The following is a 22,500-nucleotide window of genomic DNA, read 5'->3' as shown; positions in this document are numbered from 1 at the left end:
ACTTTGCCGTTCGGGCGCGTCTGGCCCGGTAGACGGGGTCGCTTTATTCGGACTTTGCCGTTCGGGCGCGTCTGCCCCGGTAGACGGGGTTGCCTCTTTCGGACTTTGCCGTTCCGGCGCGTCTGCCCCGGTAGACGGGGTCGCCTCTTTCGGACTTTGCCGTTCGGGCGCGTCTGCCCCGGTAGACGGGGTCGCCTCTTTCGGACTTTGCCGTTCGGGCGCGTCTGGCCCGGTAGACGGGGTCGCTTTATTCGGACTTTGCCGTTCGGGCGCGTCTGCCCCGGTAGACGGGGTCGCTTTATTCGGACTTTGCCGTTCGGGCGCGTCTGCCCCGGTAGACGGGGTTGCCTCTTTCGGACTTTGCCGTTCCGGCGCGTCTGCCCCGGTAGACGGGGTCGCTTTATTCGGACTTTGCCGTTCGGGCGCGTCTGCCCCGGTAGACGGGGTCGCTTTATTCGGACTTTGCCGTTCGGGCGCGTCTGCCCCGGTAGACGGGGTCGCCTCTTTCGGACTTTGCCGTTCGGGCGCGTCTGCCCCGGTAGACGGGGTCGCCTCTTTCGGACTTTGCCGTTCGGGCGCGTCTGGCCCGGTAGACGGGGTCGCTTTATTCGGACTTTGCCGTTCGGGCGCGTCTGCCCCGGTAGACGGGGTTGCCTCTTTCGGACTTTGCCGTTCCGGCGCGTCTGCCCCGGTAGACGGGGTTGCCTCTTTCGGACTTTGCCGTTCCGGCGCGTCTGCCCCGGTAGACGGGGTCGCTTTATTCGGACTTTGCCGTTCGGGCGCGTCTGCCCCGGTAGACGGGGTCGCTTTATTCGGACTTTGCCGTTCGGGCGCGTCTGCCCCGGTAGACGGGGTCGCCTCTTTCGGACTTTGCCGTTCGGGCGCGTCTGCCCCGGTAGACGGGGTCGCCTCTTTCGGACTTTGCCGTTCGGGCGCGTCTGGCCCGGTAGACGGGGTCGCTTTATTCGGACTTTGCCGTTCGGGCGCGTCTGCCCCGGTAGACGGGGTTGCCTCTTTCGGACTTTGCCGTTCCGGCGCGTCTGCCCCGGTAGACGGGGTCGCTTTATTCGGACTTTGCCGTTCGGGCGCGTCTGCCCCGGTAGACGGGGTCGCTTTATTCGGACTTTGCCGTTCGGGCGCGTCTGGCCCGGTAGACGGGGTCGCTTTATTCGGACTTTGCCGTTCGGGCGCGTCTGCCCCGGTAGACGGGGTTGCCTCTTTCGGACTTTGCCGTTCCGGCGCGTCTGCCCCGGTAGACGGGGTCGCTTTATTCGGACTTTGCCGTTCGGGCGCGTCTGCCCCGGTAGACGGGGTCGCTTTATTCGGACTTTGCCGTTCGGGCGCGTCTGCCCCGGTAGACGGGGTCGCCTCTTTCGGACTTTGCCGTTCGGGCGCGTCTGCCCCGGTAGACGGGGTCGCCTCTTTCGGACTTTGCCGTTCGGGCGCGTCTGGCCCGGTAGACGGGGTCGCTTTATTCGGACTTTGCCGTTCCGGCGCGTCTGCCCCGGTAGACGGGGTCGCTTTATTCGGACTTTGCCGTTCGGGCGCGTCTGCCCCGGTAGACGGGGTCGCTTTATTCGGACTTTGCCGTTCGGGCGCGTCTGGCCCGGTAGACGGGGTCGCTTTATTCGGACTTTGCCGTTCGGGCGCGTCTGCCCCGGTAGACGGGGTTGCCTCTTTCGGACTTTGCCGTTCCGGCGCGTCTGCCCCGGTAGACGGGGTCGCTTTATTCGGACTTTGCCGTTCGGGCGCGTCTGCCCCGGTAGACGGGGTCGCTTTATTCGGACTTTGCCGTTCGGGCGCGTCTGCCCCGGTAGACGGGGTCGCTTTATTCGGACTTTGCCGTTCGGGCGCGTCTGCCCCGGTAGACGGGGTCGCCTCTTTCGGACTTTGCCGTTCGGGCGCGTCTGCCCCGGTAGACGGGGTCGCCTCTTTCGGACTTTGCCGTTCGGGCGCGTCTGCCCCGGTAGACGGGGTCGCTTTATTCGGACTTTGCCGTTCGGGCGCGTTCGCCCCGGCCGACGCGGGACGAAAGTCGTTTGCGACTTTGCCTTCCCTGTGTAGGGCGTTCAAAGGCGAATCTTTTGTTACCAATCTCGTCACTTTGCTGCCAGTCTGGGCCGAGATACGTGCGATTGAACGGTATCGCCTAGGCAGACGCGGTACGGGGTTTTCGAATTTTTAAAGGTCCTTTTCTTTGGCGGAGCACGACGAATTTTACAGCGCCGCGTCGGCCGCGCTGCGGCGCATCTTTTTCGATCATCACATTGCGGTCGGAGCAGCGGGCGATTAACCGCTCGCGACAGGGAGACTTTGACCATTTCAAACTTTTCACGGCCGGCCCCTATGTCTCAAGCCTACGAATTTGAAGTCAGTGTGCAGGCGAATCTTTTGCCACCGGTCCCGTCGTTTTCCTGCCATTCTCGCTCGAGATAGGGGCGATTCAACAGTCTCGCCTAGGCAGACGCGGTCCCGCCTAGGCAGACGCGGTTCCCTCCCCGGCGAACGCGGTAAATGGTCTTCGAGTTTTTAGAGGCACTTTTACCTGGCGGAACGCGACGAAATTTACGCCACGCGTCGGCCGCGCCGGCGCGCATCTTGTGCAGTCATCGCCGACCCGCTGCTTCCAATGTAGCCGGAGCAGCGGGTGATTGACCAGTCTCGCAAGGGGCCGCCTTTTCGAATTCTCGCGGCCGTCGCCTTGAGCGCAGCCGCTCAGTTTTTAGTTGCGCGCGTTGGGCTGAGAAGGGCGAACATTTTGAGACCTCTCCCGTCCCTTTCGCGCAACGCAAGGCAGAGTTACGCTCGTTTGAAGCTCGCCTAGGCAGACGCGGTCCCGCCTAGGCAGACGCGGTTGCCTCCCCGGCGGACGCGGTGAACGGTCTTCGAACTTTTAAGGGCACTTTTAACTGGCGGAACGCGACGAAATTTACGCCACGTGTCGGCCGCACCGCGACGCATCTTGTGCAGTCATCGCCGACTCGCTGCTTCCAATGCAGCCGGAGCAGCGGGCGATTGACCAGGCTCGCAAGGGGCCGCCTTTTGTAATCTTCGCGGCCGTTCCCGTGGGCGAATCCGCTCCATTTTTAGATCCGCGTGTGGGGCTGAGAAAGGCGAACATTTTGAGACCTTTCTCGTCCCTTTCGCGCAACGCGAGTGAGAGTTACGCTCGTTTGAAGCTCGCCTAGGCAGACGCGGTCCCGCCTAGGCAGACGCGGTAAATGGTCTTCGAATTTTTAAAGGCACTTTGAACTGGCGGAGCGCGACGAAATTTACGCCACGGTTCGGCCGCGCCGGCGCGCATCTTGTGCAGTTATCGCGGACTCGCTGCTTGCACTGTAGCCGGAGCAGCAGGTGATTGACCAGGCTCGCAAGGGGCCGCCTTTTCTAGTCTTCGCGGCGGTTCCCGTGGGCGCAGCCGCTCAATTTCTAGTTCCGCGCGTTGGGCTGAGAGAGGCGAACATTTTGAGACCTTTCCCGTCCCTTTCGCGCAACGCAAGTGAGAGTTACGCTCGTTTGAAGCTCGCCTAGGCAGACGCGGTCCCGCCTAGGCAGACGCGGTTGCCTCCCCGGCGGACGCGGTAAATGGTCTTCGAATTTTTAAAGGCACTTTGAACTGGCGGAGCGCGACGAAATTTACGCCACGGTTCGGCCGCGCCGGCGCGCATCTTGTGCAGTTATCGCGGACTCGCTGCTTGCACTGTAGCCGGAGCAGCAGGTGATTGACCAGGCTCGCAAGGGGCCGCCTTTTCTAATCTTCGCGGCCGTTCCCGTGGGCGAATCCGCTCCATTTTTAGATCCGCGTGTGGGGCCGAGAAAGGCGAACATTTTGAGACCTTTCCCGTCCCTTTCGCGCAACGCAAGTGAGAGTTACGCTCGTTTGAAGCTCGCCTAGGCAGACGCGGTCCCGCCTAGGCAGACGCGGTAAATGGTCTTCGAATTTTTAAAGGCACTTTGAACTGGCGGAGCGCGACGAAATTTACGCCACGGTTCGGCCGCGCCGGCGCGCATCTTGTGCAGTTATCGCGGACTCGCTGCTTGCACTGTAGCCGGAGCAGCACGTGATTGACCAGGCTCGCAAGGGGCCGCCTTTTCTAATCTTCGCGGCCGTTCCCGTGGGCGAATCCGCTCCATTTTTAGATCCGCGTGTGGGGCCGAGAAAGGCGAACATTTTGAGACCTTTCCCGTCCCTTTCGCGCAACGCAAGTGAGAGTTACGCTCGTTTGAAGCTCGCCTAGGCAGACGCGGTCCCGCCTAGGCAGACGCGGTAAATGGTCTTCGAATTTTTAAAGGCACTTTGAACTGGCGGAGCGCGACGAAATTTACGCCACGGTTCGGCCGCGCCGGCGCGCATCTTGTGCAGTTATCGCGGACTCGCTGCTTGCACTGTAGCCGGAGCAGCACGTGATTGACCAGGCTCGCAAGGGGCCGCCTTTTCTAATCTTCGCGGCCGTTCCCGTGGGCGAATCCGCTCCATTTTTAGATCCGCGTGTGGGGCCGAGAAAGGCGAACATTTTGAGACCTTTCCCGTCCCTTTCGCGCAACGCAAGTGAGAGTTACGCTCGTTTGAAGCTCGCCTAGGCAGACGCGGTCCCGCCTAGGCAGACGCGGTTGCCTCCCCGGCGGACGCGGTAAATGGTCTTCGAATTTTTAAAGGCACTTTGAACTGGCGGAGCGCGACGAAATTTACGCCACGGTTCGGCCGCGCCGGCGCGCATCTTGTGCAGTTATCGCGGACTCGCTGCTTGCACTGTAGCCGGAGCAGCAGGTGATTGACCAGGCTCGCAAGGGGCCGCCTTTTCTAATCTTCGCGGCCGTTCCCGTGGGCGAATCCGCTCCATTTTTAGATCCGCGTGTGGGGCTGAGAAAGGCGAACATTTTGAGGCCTTTCCCGTCCCTTTCGCGCAACGCAAGTGAGAGTTACGCTCGTTTGAAGCTCGCCTAGGCAGACGCGGTCCCGCCTAGGCAGACGCGGTTGCCTCCCCGGCGGACGCGGTAAATGGTCTTCGAGTTTTTAAAGGCACTTTGAACTGGCGGAGCGCGACCAAATTTACGCCACGGTTCGGCCGCGCCGGCGCGCATCTTGTGCTGTCATCGCGGACTCGCTGCTTGCACTGTAGCCGGAGCAGCGGGTGATTGACCAGGCTCGCAAGGGGCCGCCTTTTCTAATCTTCGCGGCCGCTGCCGTGGGCGAATCCGCTCCATTTTTAGTTCCGCGCGTTGGGCTGAGAAAGGCGAACATTTTGAGACCTTTCTCGTCCCTTTCGCGCAACGCAAGTGAGAGTTACGCTCGTTTGAAGCTCGCCTAGGCAGACGCGGTCCCGCCTAGGCAGACGCGGTTGCCTCCCCGGCGGACGCGGTAAACGGTCTTCGAATTTTTAAAGGCACTTTGAACTGGCGGAGCGCGACGAAATTTACGCCACGGTTCGGCCGCGCCGGCGCGCATCTTGTGCAGTCATCGCCGACTCGCTGCTTCCACTGCAGCCGGAGCAGCGGGCGATTGACCAGGCTCGCAAGGGGCCGCCTTTTCTAATCTTCGCGGCTGTTCCCGTGGGCGCAGCCGCTCAATTTTTAGTTCCGCGTGTTGGGCTGAGAGAGGCGAATATTTTGAGACCTTTCCCGTCCCTTTCGCGCAACGCAAGTGAGAGTTACGCTCGTTTGAAGCTCGCCTAGGCAGACGCGGTCCCGCCTAGGCAGACGCGGTTGCCTCCCCGGCGGACGCGGTAAACGGTCTTCGAGTTTTTAAAGGCACTTTGAACTGGCGGAGCGCGACCAAATTTACGCCACGGTTCGGCCGCGCCGGCGCGCATCTTGTGCAGTCATCGCCGACCCGCTGCTTGCACTGTAGCCGGAGCAGCGGGCGATTGAGCAGTCTCGCAAGGGGCCGCCTTTTCTAATCTTCGCGGCCGTTCCCGTGGGCGAATCCGCTCCATTTTTAGACCGTCGTTGCACTGCCGAGGCTAACTAGAAATGGATGCACAGACGCAGTCAAAAGATTGCAAGTGCAGTAATAACATTGCAAGCCTGGAAAGGTGAGTTTTGAACTACCGAGCCTCTATCCTACAAGGGGGGGGGGGCCGCGCGACCGCGGCTACTAGCCAAAACAATATCCACCACGCGGGGAAACTGCCTGTCTGTGCATGATTCTGTGCATGAAATGAGGGGCGCGCGAGTGTTGTGAACTCACATCGCAGCAACTGGCAGCGGTCCGAAGGGGGGGCGACCACGGCACGGACTCCGAAGCAGGCCTAGCCGTCCATGTCGAAGCGTGCGTCGGAGTGGCGACGCCGAGCAGCGGGCTGGCCTGCAGACAGCAGGGCGGCGGCCTCAGGCAGCGGCAGACGGCCGCCCCTCGGGGAACAGGTCCGCCAGGCGTCGGACGACCGAATGGAACGGCCCCCGCCTTGACTGCGTAGTTTTGTACGCCTGCGAGTGGAGAGAAGAATGTTTCCCCCCTTCCCCCCCCCCTCCGGGCAACAGCGGCACTGGCCGTCACTGCCAGAACACGTGTGCATGACAGGGCAAGCTTGGTGAAAATGCATTGATATGAGAGAAGTGTGGAGAACCATGAATTAGCGGCCGGCGCTGCGCCGAGCCCCGTTATTTGCTACTGAGGCGCGGGTAATTTGAACTGTGCTGACCACAACGAGGCAACCATCGTGTGAAAGGAAGATGCAAGCACTATGGCACACAACCCCGCACGCTCCTACTGTGTAGGTGAAACGCGGAGAAGCGGCAAGTAGCGGCGATCCGGGACCCAGGGCGATCCACACGAAAATGGAACGAGAAATATTTTGACCAGTACGCCCAAGGACGCGTGGACCGCGAGGGGTGCCCGGAGAGCATGTTTGGGGCTGACCGGCCGCAAGTGAATGAAATGCTTAGCGAATGAGGAATGAAAGTTTAGCCCGTGCGGTCAGAGAGCACCGACAGACAGCCTATGAACGGAAAGGAAAAAAAAAAAGGGGAAAAAAATGAATGCAGCAACACCTGTCGTGTGATAATAATGGAATCTGGGCAGAGCCATTGTCCTATTGCCATTGCGAACAGCAGTGCACCATACAGCAACCGAAAGGCCTTAACAAACCATAACAAACCAGGTGGGGCCGCGTGCGCGCCGAAACAACAACAAAAAAAATTACAGGGGATATGAGTAAAAAAGAAATTGTGGGAATCACTGCTCCCCAAATTAAATAATGGGTCTAAAAAAAATTGAAAAAAAAAAGAAGCACCTCAGCCAGGCGCTTGTAACGAGTAGTAGGAAATCATAGTGAATTACACGCGGCCAGACTCGAATCATCAAGCCAGAGAGCACGTGAAAGCAGAGAAATTAACAAAAAAAAAGGTGCAGAGTATGCAGGGGGGATACCTTTCATGAAAATAAACAAAAAAAAAACGCCTGTATTACGTTAGGGAGTAAAGAAAACAGAAAATTTAACCAGGAGAGAAAGGGCGGGAAATTCAAATTTACAATAACAAATGTGCCGTTTCCGGCATCAGAAAGGCGCACAGCGGCCCCACAAGGACGTCAAGCATGTCCAGGGCATCAGTAAACGTTATGCAACCCTGTGTGAGATGCACAGTGCATATGTTCAAGTAATTATGGGGTGAAAACCTCAATGTACATGTAAAAATGCTGAAAATGTGTCACACCGCAGTCCACAAAAGACGCAACAGGCCATACACTTTGCACCGCGCGAGCCCGGTGCACACACAAACATACGCATAAATATGCCGGTCACTGCAAGCATGCACATGTAAAGAAAAGGAAAAAAAAACGCGACGACATACACAGCTGTATATGTTTTTTTCTGTTATGTAAGAAAAAGGGAGAAAAAAAAAAGGGGGGAAACGAAGAAATTACAAAAAAAAAGGACCCGAAACTAAAAGAGGCAGTAAACTAGAAGTTCAAAGAGACTATTGCAAAGAGAAGGAATCATGGGGGGGTTGAGGGCAGCCGGAAAACATATTGCCTGCTCTGAGTACTACCCGTACTGCACAGATTTATGATCACTATGACCGCAATCTGCAGCCTGAAAGGACACCATTGTAGTGTGAACAGAGCCAAAAACTGTCAAGTCAAGGCAATCGATGAAGGGCGCTGTTTATCAGTGGCAAAATAAAAGAAAAGAACCAAATTTTTAGAACCAGAAGCTGAAAGCTGTGAAACAGTAAAGACCTGAGTGAATTAGTTCTGTACAGTAAACAGACATAAACGCGACGGCATATGCAAGGTAACTAAATTAAATAAAAAGATAAAGCAATAAAGTAAGCACGGAAGGTATTAGCAAGGGCTATTGCAGTATGGGGGAAAAGGTTTTTTTTTTTTTTTCTTTTGTGGTTTGCTTACAGCAACCTCTAAATGTGACTTGTTTAGAACTGCTAGTGCTGAACGGAATTACGGTGTGTGTAACCCCTGTCTGCAGCCAACTGAGGCCTCAGACAGAAGGGGGACGATACCATAACTGTCAAATTAAGGCAATTAACCGGGGGTACTGTATATTCAGTTAAAAAAAAAAAAAAAACAAACCCAGGCAAACTTTTAAGGACCGGAAACTTAACTGGTACAACTTAAGTAATAGTTTGGTGCAGTAGACACTGCTTAACGCACCAGAGCAAGCGAAACGCACGCCCCCCCCCCCACAAGGCAGTTACCACCAAATTGCAAATAAACACAAAATGCACTGCCGAGGCTAACTAGAAATGGATGCACAGACGCAGTCAAAAGATTGCAAGTGCAGTAATAACATTGCAAGCCTGGAAAGGTGAGTTTTGAACTACCGAGCCTCTATCCTACAAGGGGGGGGGGGGCCGCGCGACCGCGGCTACTAGCCAAAACAATATCCACCACGCGGGGAAACTGCCTGTCTGTGCATGATTCTGTGCATGAAATGAGGGGCGCGCGAGTGTTGTGAACTCACATCGCAGCAACTGGCAGCGGTCCGAAGGGGGGGCGACCACGGCACGGACTCCGAAGCAGGCCTAGCCGTCCATGTCGAAGCGTGCGTCGGAGTGGCGACGCCGAGCAGCGGGCTGGCCTGCAGACAGCAGGGCGGCGGCCTCAGGCAGCGGCAGACGGCCGCCCTTCGGGGAACAGGTCCGCCAGGCGTCGGACGACCGAATGGAACGGCCCCCGCCTTGACTGCGTAGTTTTGTACGCCTGCGAGTGGAGAGAAGAATGTTTCCCCCCTTCCCCCCCCCCTCCGGGCAACAGCGGCACTGGCCGTCACTGCCAGAACACGTATGCATGACAGGGCAAGCTTGGTGAAAATGCATTGATATGAGAGAAGTGTGGAGAACCATGAATTAGCGGCCGGCGCTGCGCCGAGCCCCGTTATTTGCTACTGAGGCGCGGGTAATTTGAACTGTGCTGACCACAACGAGGCAACCATCGTGTGAAAGGAAGATGCAAGCACTATGGCACACAACCCCGCACGCTCCTACTGTGTAGGTGAAACGCGGAGAAGCGGCAAGTAGCGGCGATCCGGGACCCAGGGCGATCCACACGAAAATGGAACGAGAAATATTTTGACCAGTACGCCCAAGGACGCGTGGACCGCGAGGGGTGCCCGGAGAGCATGTTTGGGGCTGACCGGCCGCAAGTGAATGAAATGCTTAGCGAATGAGGAATGAAAGTTTAGCCCGTGCGGTCAGAGAGCACCGACAGACAGCCTATGAACGGAAAGGAAAAAAAAAAAGGGGAAAAAAATGAATGCAGCAACACCTGTCGTGTGATAATAATGGAATCTGGGCAGAGCCATTGTCCTATTGCCATTGCGAACAGCAGTGCACCATACAGCAACCGAAAGGCCTTAGCAAACCATAACAAACCAGGTGGGGCCGCGTGCGCGCCGAAACAACAACAAAAAAAATTACAGGGGATATGAGTAAAAAAGAAATTGTGGGAATCACTGCTCCCCAAATTAAATAATGGGTCTAAAAAAAATTGAAAAAAAAAAGAAGCACCTCAGCCAGGCGCTTGTAACGAGTAGTAGGAAATCATAGTGAATTACACGCGGCCAGACTCGAATCATCAAGCCAGAGAGCACGTGAAAGCAGAGAAATTAACAAAAAAAAAGGTGCAGAGTATGCAGGGGGGATACCTTTCATGAAAATAAACAAAAAAAAACGCCTGTATTACGTTAGGGAGTAAAGAAAACAGAAAATTTAACCAGGAGAGAAAGGGCGGGAAATTCAAATTTACAATAACAAATGTGCCGTTTCCGGCATCAGAAAGGCGCACAGCGGCCCCACAAGGACGTCAAGCATGTCCAGGGCATCAGTAAACGTTATGCAACCCTGTGTGAGATGCACAGTGCATATGTTCAAGTAATTATGGGGTGAAAACCTCAATGTACATGTAAAAATGCTGAAAATGTGTCACACCGCAGTCCACAAAAGACGCAACAGGCCATACACTTTGCACCGCGCGAGCCCGGTGCACACACAAACATACGCATAAATATGCCGGTCACTGCAAGCATGCACATGTAAAGAAAAGGAAAAAAAAACGCGACGACATACACAGCTGTATATGTTTTTTTCTGTTATGTAAGAAAAAGGGAGAAAAAAAAAAGGGGGGAAACGAAGAAATTACAAAAAAAAGGACCCGAAACTAAAAGAGGCAGTAAACTAGAAGTTCAAAGAGACTATTGCAAAGAGAAGGAATCATGGGGGGGTTGAGGGCAGCCGGAAAACATATTGCCTGCTCTGAGTACTACCCGTACTGCACAGATTTATGATCACTATGACCGCAATCTGCAGCCTGAAAGGACACCATTGTAGTGTGAACAGAGCCAAAAACTGTCAAGTCAAGGCAATCGATGAAGGGCGCTGTTTATCAGTGGCAAAATAAAAGAAAAGAACCAAATTTTTAGAACCAGAAGCTGAAAGCTGTGAAACAGTAAAGACCTGAGTGAATTAGTTCTGTACAGTAAACAGACATAAACGCGACGGCATATGCAAGGTAACTAAATTAAATAAAAAGATAAAGCAATAAAGTAAGCACGGAAGGTATTAGCAAGGGCTATTGCAGTATGGGGGAAAAGGTTTTTTTTTTTTTTTCTTTTGTGGTTTGCTTACAGCAACCTCTAAATGTGACTTGTTTAGAACTGCTAGTGCTGAACGGAATTACGGTGTGTGTAACCCCTGTCTGCAGCCAACTGAGGCCTCAGACAGAAGGGGGACGATACCATAACTGTCAAATTAAGGCAATTAACCGGGGGTACTGTATATTCAGTTAAAAAAAAAAAAAAAACAAACCCAGGCAAACTTTTAAGGACCGGAAACTTAACTGGTACAACCTAAGTAATAGTTTGGTGCAGTAGACACTGCTTAACGCACCAGAGCAAGCGAAACGCACGCCCCCCCCCCCCCACAAGGCAGTTACCACCAAATTGCAAATAAACACAAAATGCACTGCCGAGGCTAACTAGAAATGGATGCACAGACGCAGTCAAAAGATTGCAAGTGCAGTAATAACATTGCAAGCCTGGAAAGGTGAGTTTTGAACTACCGAGCCTCTATCCTACAAGGGGGGGGGGGCCGCGCGACCGCGGCTACTAGCCAAAACAATATCCACCACGCGGGGAAACTGCCTGTCTGTGCATGATTCTGTGCATGAAATGAGGGGCGCGCGAGTGTTGTGAACTCACATCGCAGCAACTGGCAGCGGTCCGAAGGGGGGGCGACCACGGCACGGACTCCGAAGCAGGCCTAGCCGTCCATGTCGAAGCGTGCGTCGGAGTGGCGACGCCGAGCAGCGGGCTGGCCTGCAGACAGCAGGGCGGCGGCCTCAGGCAGCGGCAGACGGCCGCCCCTCGGGGAACAGGTCCGCCAGGCGTCGGACGACCGAATGGAACGGCCCCCGCCTTGACTGCGTAGTTTTGTACGCCTGCGAGTGGAGAGAAGAATGTTTCCCCCCTTCCCCCCCCCCTCCGGGCAACAGCGGCACTGGCCGTCACTGCCAGAACACGTGTGCATGACAGGGCAAGCTTGGTGAAAATGCATTGATATGAGAGAAGTGTGGAGAACCATGAATTAGCGGCCGGCGCTGCGCCGAGCCCCGTTATTTGCTACTGAGGCGCGGGTAATTTGAACTGTGCTGACCACAACGAGGCAACCATCGTGTGAAAGGAAGATGCAAGCACTATGGCACACAACCCCGCACGCTCCTACTGTGTAGGTGAAACGCGGAGAAGCGGCAAGTAGCGGCGATCCGGGACCCAGGGCGATCCACACGAAAATGGAACGAGAAATATTTTGACCAGTACGCCCAAGGACGCGTGGACCGCGAGGGGTGCCCGGAGAGCATGTTTGGGGCTGACCGGCCGCAAGTGAATGAAATGCTTAGCGAATGAGGAATGAAAGTTTAGCCCGTGCGGTCAGAGAGCACCGACAGACAGCCTATGAACGGAAAGGAAAAAAAAAAAGGGGAAAAAAATGAATGCAGCAACACCTGTCGTGTGATAATAATGGAATCTGGGCAGAGCCATTGTCCTATTGCCATTGCGAACAGCAGTGCACCATACAGCAACCGAAAGGCCTTAACAAACCATAACAAACCAGGTGGGGCCGCGTGCGCGCCGAAACAACAACAAAAAAAATTACAGGGGATATGAGTAAAAAAGAAATTGTGGGAATCACTGCTCCCCAAATTAAATAATGGGTCTAAAAAAAATTGAAAAAAAAAAGAAGCACCTCAGCCAGGCGCTTGTAACGAGTAGTAGGAAATCATAGTGAATTACACGCGGCCAGACTCGAATCATCAAGCCAGAGAGCACGTGAAAGCAGAGAAATTAACAAAAAAAAAGGTGCAGAGTATGCAGGGGGGATACCTTTCATGAAAATAAACAAAAAAAAACGCCTGTATTACGTTAGGGAGTAAAGAAAACAGAAAATTTAACCAGGAGAGAAAGGGCGGGAAATTCAAATTTACAATAACAAATGTGCCGTTTCCGGCATCAGAAAGGCGCACAGCGGCCCCACAAGGACGTCAAGCATGTCCAGGGCATCAGTAAACGTTATGCAACCCTGTGTGAGATGCACAGTGCATATGTTCAAGTAATTATGGGGTGAAAACCTCAATGTACATGTAAAAATGCTGAAAATGTGTCACACCGCAGTCCACAAAAGACGCAACAGGCCATACACTTTGCACCGCGCGAGCCCGGTGCACACACAAACATACGCATAAATATGCCGGTCACTGCAAGCATGCACATGTAAAGAAAAGGAAAAAAAAACGCGACGACATACACAGCTGTATATGTTTTTTTCTGTTATGTAAGAAAAAGGGAGAAAAAAAAAAAAAAAGGGGGGAAACGAAGAAATTACAAAAAAAAGGACCCGAAACTAAAAGAGGCAGTAAACTAGAAGTTCAAAGAGACTATTGCAAAGAGAAGGAATCATGGGGGGGTTGAGGGCAGCCGGAAAACATATTGCCTGCTCTGAGTACTACCCGTACTGCACAGATTTATGATCACTATGACCGCAATCTGCAGCCTGAAAGGACACCATTGTAGTGTGAACAGAGCCAAAAACTGTCAAGTCAAGGCAATCGATGAAGGGCGCTGTTTATCAGTGGCAAAATAAAAGAAAAGAACCAAATTTTTAGAACCAGAAGCTGAAAGCTGTGAAACAGTAAAGACCTGAGTGAATTAGTTCTGTACAGTAAACAGACATAAACGCGACGGCATATGCAAGGTAACTAAATTAAATAAAAAGATAAAGCAATAAAGTAAGCACGGAAGGTATTAGCAAGGGCTATTGCAGTATGGGGGAAAAGGTTTTTTTTTTTTTTTTCTTTTGTGGTTTGCTTACAGCAACCTCTAAATGTGACTTGTTTAGAACTGCTAGTGCTGAACGGAATTACGGTGTGTGTAACCCCTGTCTGCAGCCAACTGAGGCCTCAGACAGAAGGGGGACGATACCATAACTGTCAAATTAAGGCAATTAACCGGGGGTACTGTATATTCAGTTAAAAAAAAAAAAAAACAAACCCAGGCAAACTTTTAAGGACCGGAAACTTAACTGGTACAACCTAAGTAATAGTTTGGTGCAGTAGACACTGCTTAACGCACCAGAGCAAGCGAAACGCACGCCCCCCCCCCCCCACAAGGCAGTTACCACCAAATTGCAAATAAACACAAAATGCACTGCCGAGGCTAACTAGAAATGGATGCACAGACGCAGTCAAAAGATTGCAAGTGCAGTAATAACATTGCAAGCCTGGAAAGGTGAGTTTTGAACTACCGAGCCTCTATCCTACAAGGGGGGGGGGGCCGCGCGACCGCGGCTACTAGCCAAAACAATATCCACCACGCGGGGAAACTGCCTGTCTGTGCATGATTCTGTGCATGAAATGAGGGGCGCGCGAGTGTTGTGAACTCACATCGCAGCAACTGGCAGCGGTCCGAAGGGGGGGCGACCACGGCACGGACTCCGAAGCAGGCCTAGCCGTCCATGTCGAAGCGTGCGTCGGAGTGGCGACGCCGAGCAGCGGGCTGGCCTGCAGACAGCAGGGCGGCGGCCTCAGGCAGCGGCAGACGGCCGCCCCTCGGGGAACAGGTCCGCCAGGCGTCGGACGACCGAATGGAACGGCCCCCGCCTTGACTGCGTAGTTTTGTACGCCTGCGAGTGGAGAGAAGAATGTTTCCCCCCTTCCCCCCCCCCTCCGGGCAACAGCGGCACTGGCCGTCACTGCCAGAACACGTGTGCATGACAGGGCAAGCTTGGTGAAAATGCATTGATATGAGAGAAGTGTGGAGAACCATGAATTAGCGGCCGGCGCTGCGCCGAGCCCCGTTATTTGCTACTGAGGCGCGGGTAATTTGAACTGTGCTGACCACAACGAGGCAACCATCGTGTGAAAGGAAGATGCAAGCACTATGGCACACAACCCCGCACGCTCCTACTGTGTAGGTGAAACGCGGAGAAGCGGCAAGTAGCGGCGATCCGGGACCCAGGGCGATCCACACGAAAATGGAACGAGAAATATTTTGACCAGTACGCCCAAGGACGCGTGGACCGCGAGGGGTGCCCGGAGAGCATGTTTGGGGCTGACCGGCCGCAAGTGAATGAAATGCTTAGCGAATGAGGAATGAAAGTTTAGCCCGTGCGGTCAGAGAGCACCGACAGACAGCCTATGAACGGAAAGGAAAAAAAAAAAGGGGAAAAAAATGAATGCAGCAACACCTGTCGTGTGATAATAATGGAATCTGGGCAGAGCCATTGTCCTATTGCCATTGCGAACAGCAGTGCACCATACAGCAACCGAAAGGCCTTAACAAACCATAACAAACCAGGTGGGGCCGCGTGCGCGCCGAAACAACAACAAAAAAAATTACAGGGGATATGAGTAAAAAAGAAATTGTGGGAATCACTGCTCCCCAAATTAAATAATGGGTCTAAAAAAAATTGAAAAAAAAAAGAAGCACCTCAGCCAGGCGCTTGTAACGAGTAGTAGGAAATCATAGTGAATTACACGCGGCCAGACTCGAATCATCAAGCCAGAGAGCACGTGAAAGCAGAGAAATTAACAAAAAAAAAGGTGCAGAGTATGCAGGGGGGATACCTTTCATGAAAATAAACAAAAAAAAAACGCCTGTATTACGTTAGGGAGTAAAGAAAACAGAAAATTTAACCAGGAGAGAAAGGGCGGGAAATTCAAATTTACAATAACAAATGTGCCGTTTCCGGCATCAGAAAGGCGCACAGCGGCCCCACAAGGACGTCAAGCATGTCCAGGGCATCAGTAAACGTTATGCAACCCTGTGTGAGATGCACAGTGCATATGTTCAAGTAATTATGGGGTGAAAACCTCAATGTACATGTAAAAATGCTGAAAATGTGTCACACCGCAGTCCACAAAAGACGCAACAGGCCATACACTTTGCACCGCGCGAGCCCGGTGCACACACAAACATACGCATAAATATGCCGGTCACTGCAAGCATGCACATGTAAAGAAAAGGAAAAAAAAACGCGACGACATACACAGCTGTATATGTTTTTTTCTGTTATGTAAGAAAAAGGGAGAAAAAAAAAAGGGGGGAAACGAAGAAATTACAAAAAAAGGACCCGAAACTAAAAGAGGCAGTAAACTAGAAGTTCAAAGAGACTATTGCAAAGAGAAGGAATCATGGGGGGGTTGAGGGCAGCCGGAAAACATATTGCCTGCTCTGAGTACTACCCGTACTGCACAGATTTATGATCACTATGACCGCAATCTGCAGCCTGAAAGGACACCATTGTAGTGTGAACAGAGCCAAAAACTGTCAAGTCAAGGCAATCGATGAAGGGCGCTGTTTATCAGTGGCAAAATAAAAGAAAAGAACCAAATTTTTAGAACCAGAAGCTGAAAGCTGTGAAACAGTAAAGACCTGAGTGAATTAGTTCTGTACAGTAAACAGACATAAACGCGACGGCATATGCAAGGTAACTAAATTAAATAAAAAGATAAAGCAATAAAGTAAGCACGGAAGGTATTAGCAAGGGCTATTGCAGTATGGGGGAAAAGGTTTTTTTTTTTTTTTCTTTTGTGGTTTGCTTACAGCAACCTCTAAATGTGACTTGTTTAGAACTGCTAGTGCTGAACGGAATTACGGTGTGTGTAACCCCTGTCTGCAGCCAACTGAGGCCTCAGACAGAAGGGGGACGATACCATAACTGTCAAATTAAGGCAATTAACCGGGGGTACTGTATATTCAGTTAAAAAAAAAAAAAAACAAACCCAGGCAAACTTTTAAGGACCGGAAACTTAACTGGTACAACCTAAGTAATAGTTTGGTGCAGTAGACACTGCTTAACGCACCAGAGCAAGCGAAACGCACGCCCCCCCCCCCCCACAAGGCAGTTACCACCAAATTGCAAATAAACACAAAATGCACTGCCGAGGCTAACTAGAAATGGATGCACAGACGCAGTCAAAAGATTGCAAGTGCAGTAATAACATTGCAAGCCTGGAAAGGTGAGTTTTGAACTACCGAGCCTCTATCCTACAAGGGGGGGGGGGGCCGCGCGACCGCGGCTACTAGCCAAAACAATATCCACCACGCGGGGAAACTGCCTGTCTGTGCATGATTCTGTGCATGAAATGAGGGGCGCGCGAGTGTTGTGAACTCACATCGCAGCAACTGGCAGCGGTCCGAAGGGGGGGCGACCACGGCACGGACTCCGAAGCAGGCCTAGCCGTCCATGTCGAAGCGTGCGTCGGAGTGGCGACGCCGAGCAGCGGGCTGGCCTGCAGACAGCAGGGCGGCGGCCTCAGGCAGCGGCAGACGGCCGCCCCTCGGGGAACAGGTCCGCCAGGCGTCGGACGACCGAATGGAACGGCCCCCGCCTTGACTGCGTAGTTTTGTACGCCTGCGAGTGGAGAGAAGAATGTTTCCCCCCTTCCCCCCCCCCTCCGGGCAACAGCGGCACTGGCCGTCACTGCCAGAACACGTGTGCATGACAGGGCAAGCTTGGTGAAAATGCATTGATATGAGAGAAGTGTGGAGAACCATGAATTAGCGGCCGGCGCTGCGCCGAGCCCCGTTATTTGCTACTGAGGCGCGGGTAATTTGAACTGTGCTGACCACAACGAGGCAACCATCGTGTGAAAGGAAGATGCAAGCACTATGGCACACAACCCCGCACGCTCCTACTGTGTAGGTGAAACGCGGAGAAGCGGCAAGTAGCGGCGATCCGGGACCCAGGGCGATCCACACGAAAATGGAACGAGAAATATTTTGACCAGTACGCCCAAGGACGCGTGGACCGCGAGGGGTGCCCGGAGAGCATGTTTGGGGCTGACCGGCCGCAAGTGAATGAAATGCTTAGCGAATGAGGAATGAAAGTTTAGCCCGTGCGGTCAGAGAGCACCGACAGACAGCCTATGAACGGAAAGGAAAAAAAAAAAGGGGAAAAAAATGAATGCAGCAACACCTGTCGTGTGATAATAATGGAATCTGGGCAGAGCCATTGTCCTATTGCCATTGCGAACAGCAGTGCACCATACAGCAACCGAAAGGCCTTAACAAACCATAACAAACCAGGTGGGGCCGCGTGCGCGCCGAAACAACAACAAAAAAAATTACAGGGGATATGAGTAAAAAAGAAATTGTGGGAATCACTGCTCCCCAAATTAAATAATGGGTCTAAAAAAAATTGAAAAAAAAAGAAGCACCTCAGCCAGGCGCTTGTAACGAGTAGTAGGAAATCATAGTGAATTACACGCGGCCAGACTCGAATCATCAAGCCAGAGAGCACGTGAAAGCAGAGAAATTAACAAAAAAAAAGGTGCAGAGTATGCAGGGGGGATACCTTTCATGAAAATAAACAAAAAAAAAACGCCTGTATTACGTTAGGGAGTAAAGAAAACAGAAAATTTAACCAGGAGAGAAAGGGCGGGAAATTCAAATTTACAATAACAAATGTGCCGTTTCCGGCATCAGAAAGGCGCACAGCGGCCCCACAAGGACGTCAAGCATGTCCAGGGCATCAGTAAACGTTATGCAACCCTGTGTGAGATGCACAGTGCATATGTTCAAGTAATTATGGGGTGAAAACCTCAATGTACATGTAAAAATGCTGAAAATGTGTCACACCGCAGTCCACAAAAGACGCAACAGGCCATACACTTTGCACCGCGCGAGCCCGGTGCACACACAAACATACGCATAAATATGCCGGTCACTGCAAGCATGCACATGTAAAGAAAAGGAAAAAAAAACGCGACGACATACACAGCTGTATATGTTTTTTTCTGTTATGTAAGAAAAAGGGAGAAAAAAAAAAGGGGGGAAACGAAGAAATTACAAAAAAAAAGGACCCGAAACTAAAAGAGGCAGTAAACTAGAAGTTCAAAGAGACTATTGCAAAGAGAAGGAATCATGGGGGGGTTGAGGGCAGCCGGAAAACATATTGCCTGCTCTGAGTACTACCCGTACTGCACAGATTTATGATCACTATGACCGCAATCTGCAGCCTGAAAGGACACCATTGTAGTGTGAACAGAGCCAAAAACTGTCAAGTCAAGGCAATCGATGAAGGGCGCTGTTTATCAGTGGCAAAATAAAAGAAAAGAACCAAATTTTTAGAACCAGAAGCTGAAAGCTGTGAAACAGTAAAGACCTGAGTGAATTAGTTCTGTACAGTAAACAGACATAAACGCGACGGCATATGCAAGGTAACTAAATTAAATAAAAAGATAAAGCAATAAAGTAAGCACGGAAGGTATTAGCAAGGGCTATTGCAGTATGGGGGAAAAGGTTTTTTTTTTTTTTCTTTTGTGGTTTGCTTACAGCAACCTCTAAATGTGACTTGTTTAGAACTGCTAGTGCTGAACGGAATTACGGTGTGTGTAACCCCTGTCTGCAGCCAACTGAGGCCTCAGACAGAAGGGGGACGATACCATAACTGTCAAATTAAGGCAATTAACCGGGGGTACTGTATATTCAGTTAAAAAAAAAAAAAAAACAAACCCAGGCAAACTTTTAAGGACCGGAAACTTAACTGGTACAACCTAAGTAATAGTTTGGTGCAGTAGACACTGCTTAACGCACCAGAGCAAGCGAAACGCACGCCCCCCCCCCCCCACAAGGCAGTTACCACCAAATTGCAAATAAACACAAAATGCACTGCCGAGGCTAACTAGAAATGGATGCACAGACGCAGTCAAAAGATTGCAAGTGCAGTAATAACATTGCAAGCCTGGAAAGGTGAGTTTTGAACTACCGAGCCTCTATCCTACAAGGGGGGGGGGGCCGCGCGACCGCGGCTACTAGCCAAAACAATATCCACCACGCGGGGAAACTGCCTGTCTGTGCATGATTCTGTGCATGAAATGAGGGGCGCGCGAGTGTTGTGAACTCACATCGCAGCAACTGGCAGCGGTCCGAAGGGGGGGCGACCACGGCACGGACTCCGAAGCAGGCCTAGCCGTCCATGTCGAAGCGTGCGTCGGAGTGGCGACGCCGAGCAGCGGGCTGGCCTGCAGACAGCAGGGCGGCGGCCTCAGGCAGCGGCAGACGGCCGCCCCTCGGGGAACAGGTCCGCCAGGCGTCGGACGACCGAATCAATCGAATCAGATGCCGTGGCCTCGTGGCAGAGCGCCCGCCTCGGCTTCGGGAGGTGATGGGTTCGACTCCCGCCACCGGCCGGGTACCCACCGGTTTTCTCAAAATGGGTACAAGCTATGGCCCGGCCTGGTGCTCGGCTTACTAGGGCTACATTGCTTGGGAAAGGAGCCTGCGCCTTCAAATCCCGTCACTGTGGGCAGAGAGTCGTGTAGACAAAGCGAAAAAAGGGCCACAAATTGGGCTTATGCCGCACGAGGCGGACTTATGGTTGCTTGGCAGGGGAACTTATCACTCACCCGCCAAGGCAACTGTTTGGTCTAAGACCCTTTTCCCAAGCATTTCACCCTAGAAGAGCCGAGCACCAGGCCAGGGGAAATCTTGTACCCATTAAAGAAACCGGTGGGTACCCGGCGGCACTGGGGATCGAACCCGGCACCTCCCGAATGCGAGGCGGATGCTCTACCACAAGGCCACGCTTCGGTCAAGAAGTTTTCGGCCTGCCAAAATAGCTTCCCCCGGCCATACACAGACTAGGCCAGGGCCAGGCCACTTCCCAAGTGCAAGTCTCTTGCACAAAGTGCTTGGTGCGCCCCCTCACCAGAGACTGCTCTTGTACCAATTTAGGTTTGGTCTTCCTCGGGCTCGAAAGCCCTCCCATCGAGCGTGGCGGACTGGCGTACTACTGCCACCCCGATGGTCGTGTGTGGGTCCAACCCACGAGCTTCGGACAGGCGGGGTCGCTACTCCCCGTGGTGCACCTCTGTGATGTGCACCCCTGCCAGACGCCGAAGCGCCCTCGACTTCGGGTAATCCCTTCGCGCCGCACTGCAAGCGGGAGCCCGATTCTACCAACTTTTATTAAGCGTCTTGGATTTGACGCCGGCCCTGCAAGCAGGACCTACCGCCTACGTACCCGCAGTGCGAGTGTGGGCTTCATCCCACACCCGTCCGGTCTCACGACGGTACTACTCACAGACTCTCAAGGGACGCAAGCGCCAGTTCTGCTTTCGCTTTGCCCTCGCTCTCTTAGCCTACTGAGACGCCCGAAGGCCTCAGCGTTTCCCAGAGATGGCCCTGGTTTCCCGGAGGGGGAACGAGGGCAGACCCCAGCAGCGCTCCCGAGTGGTCTTCGGACACGGGTTACACAGGGATGCCCCTACCCCTGATGACTTTAGTCAGCGGGGATTTCCCTGCAGCGAATCTGCTGGAGACTTAGCCACAGCAGCCTATCCCTAGACTGCCGCAGCGTATGAACTCTCTCGCTTTAGTACTGGGATAGGATCACCACAGACCCTTCCCAGGATCAAGGTCCTGGGATGCATTAGCATCGCCTCCTATTTCACTGGATTACAGGAGTACGCAACCACTCCCAGCGTTTCGCCTCAGGACCTTCATCGCCAGTGCCATCACACCCCGCTAGGTAACAGGAGGACGCTATCCCTCCCAGTGTTAGCCGGCCTGGGAGCAACCCTAGTACACCACAGCCCCAGTCACAGCTTTTCAACTGCAGCCAGGTAGTCAACCCTCCGGTTGACAGCCGACAGCAGGCGGTGGTGTTGTGATAGACACAACACCCCAGTCAATCCAGCCCTGACACGAGGCTGCTAACGTTTTGGGTGGGGCTGCGGCTCACCACACACCGAGCACCGCCAGCCCCGAGGCGCCGTACACCCTTTAGGGAGCACAGATTAGCCCTATTTTAATAGGGCCGCCTCGGGTGAGAGTTCACCCATGCGCTTAGGAACCCAACCTCAGCCAGCCTTTGGCTTGCTTTACAGGCTCACGCCAACCGAGCCCGGCTGAAGAGACAGAGATCTTATGCAGCACAATACTCCATCTCCAAAGAGTCATAGTTACTCCCGCCGTTTACCCGCGCTTTTTTGAATTTCTTCACGTTGACATTCAGAGCACTGGGCAGAAATCACATTGCGTCAGCACCGTTACGGCCCTCGCAATGCTTTGTTTTAATTAGACAGTCGGATTCCCCCGGTCCGTGCCAGTTCTGAGTTGGCTGTTTTCTGCCGGCCGAAGCAAGAACCTCGGGCACGAAGCCCCCGGAACAAGCACAGCTGTGGCTTTCCACAGGAAGGTCCCGACGCTGGTCCGGGCTCGGCCGCACCGCTTTTGACGGCGGCGAGCCTCGCCCAGTCCCGGTGCAGTGCCATTCCTGCTTCTGGACCCCAGCCCGACCGGCTCAGCCCTCAGAGCCAATCCTTTTCCCAAGGTTACGGATCCGTTTTGCCGACTTCCCTTACCTACATTGGTCTAGAGACTAGAGGCTGTTCACCTTGGAGACCTGCTGCGGATATGGGTACGGTCCGGCACGAAAATCACACTCCCTCACTCGGATTTTCAAGGGCCGACAGGAGCGCACCGGACAGCGCAAGAGCCGCACTGCTCTACGGAGCCACCGTCCCTATCTCGGGGTGAACCCATT

At 53.3% G+C, this 22,500-nt stretch overlaps 2 pseudogenes; both read right to left on the bottom strand.

Annotated features, from left to right (window-relative positions):
* LOC149324704 (uncharacterized) overlaps window positions 1-22,500 on the bottom strand; it is a 100,706-nt pseudogene that overhangs the window by 13,754 nt on the left and 64,452 nt on the right.
* Window positions 22,334-22,500, bottom strand: part of LOC149324717 (large subunit ribosomal RNA) — a 2,252-nt pseudogene continuing 2,085 nt past the window's right edge.

Source organism: Amblyomma mixtum, unplaced genomic scaffold, assembly GCF_055824585.1.
Source record: "Amblyomma mixtum isolate Tamu unplaced genomic scaffold, ASM5582458v1 scaffold_21, whole genome shotgun sequence".
Classification (NCBI taxonomy): Eukaryota; Metazoa; Arthropoda; class Arachnida; order Ixodida; family Ixodidae; genus Amblyomma; species Amblyomma mixtum.
The sequence above is the reverse complement of the archived record's forward strand: the minus strand, read 5'-3'. Positions and strand labels throughout refer to the sequence as shown.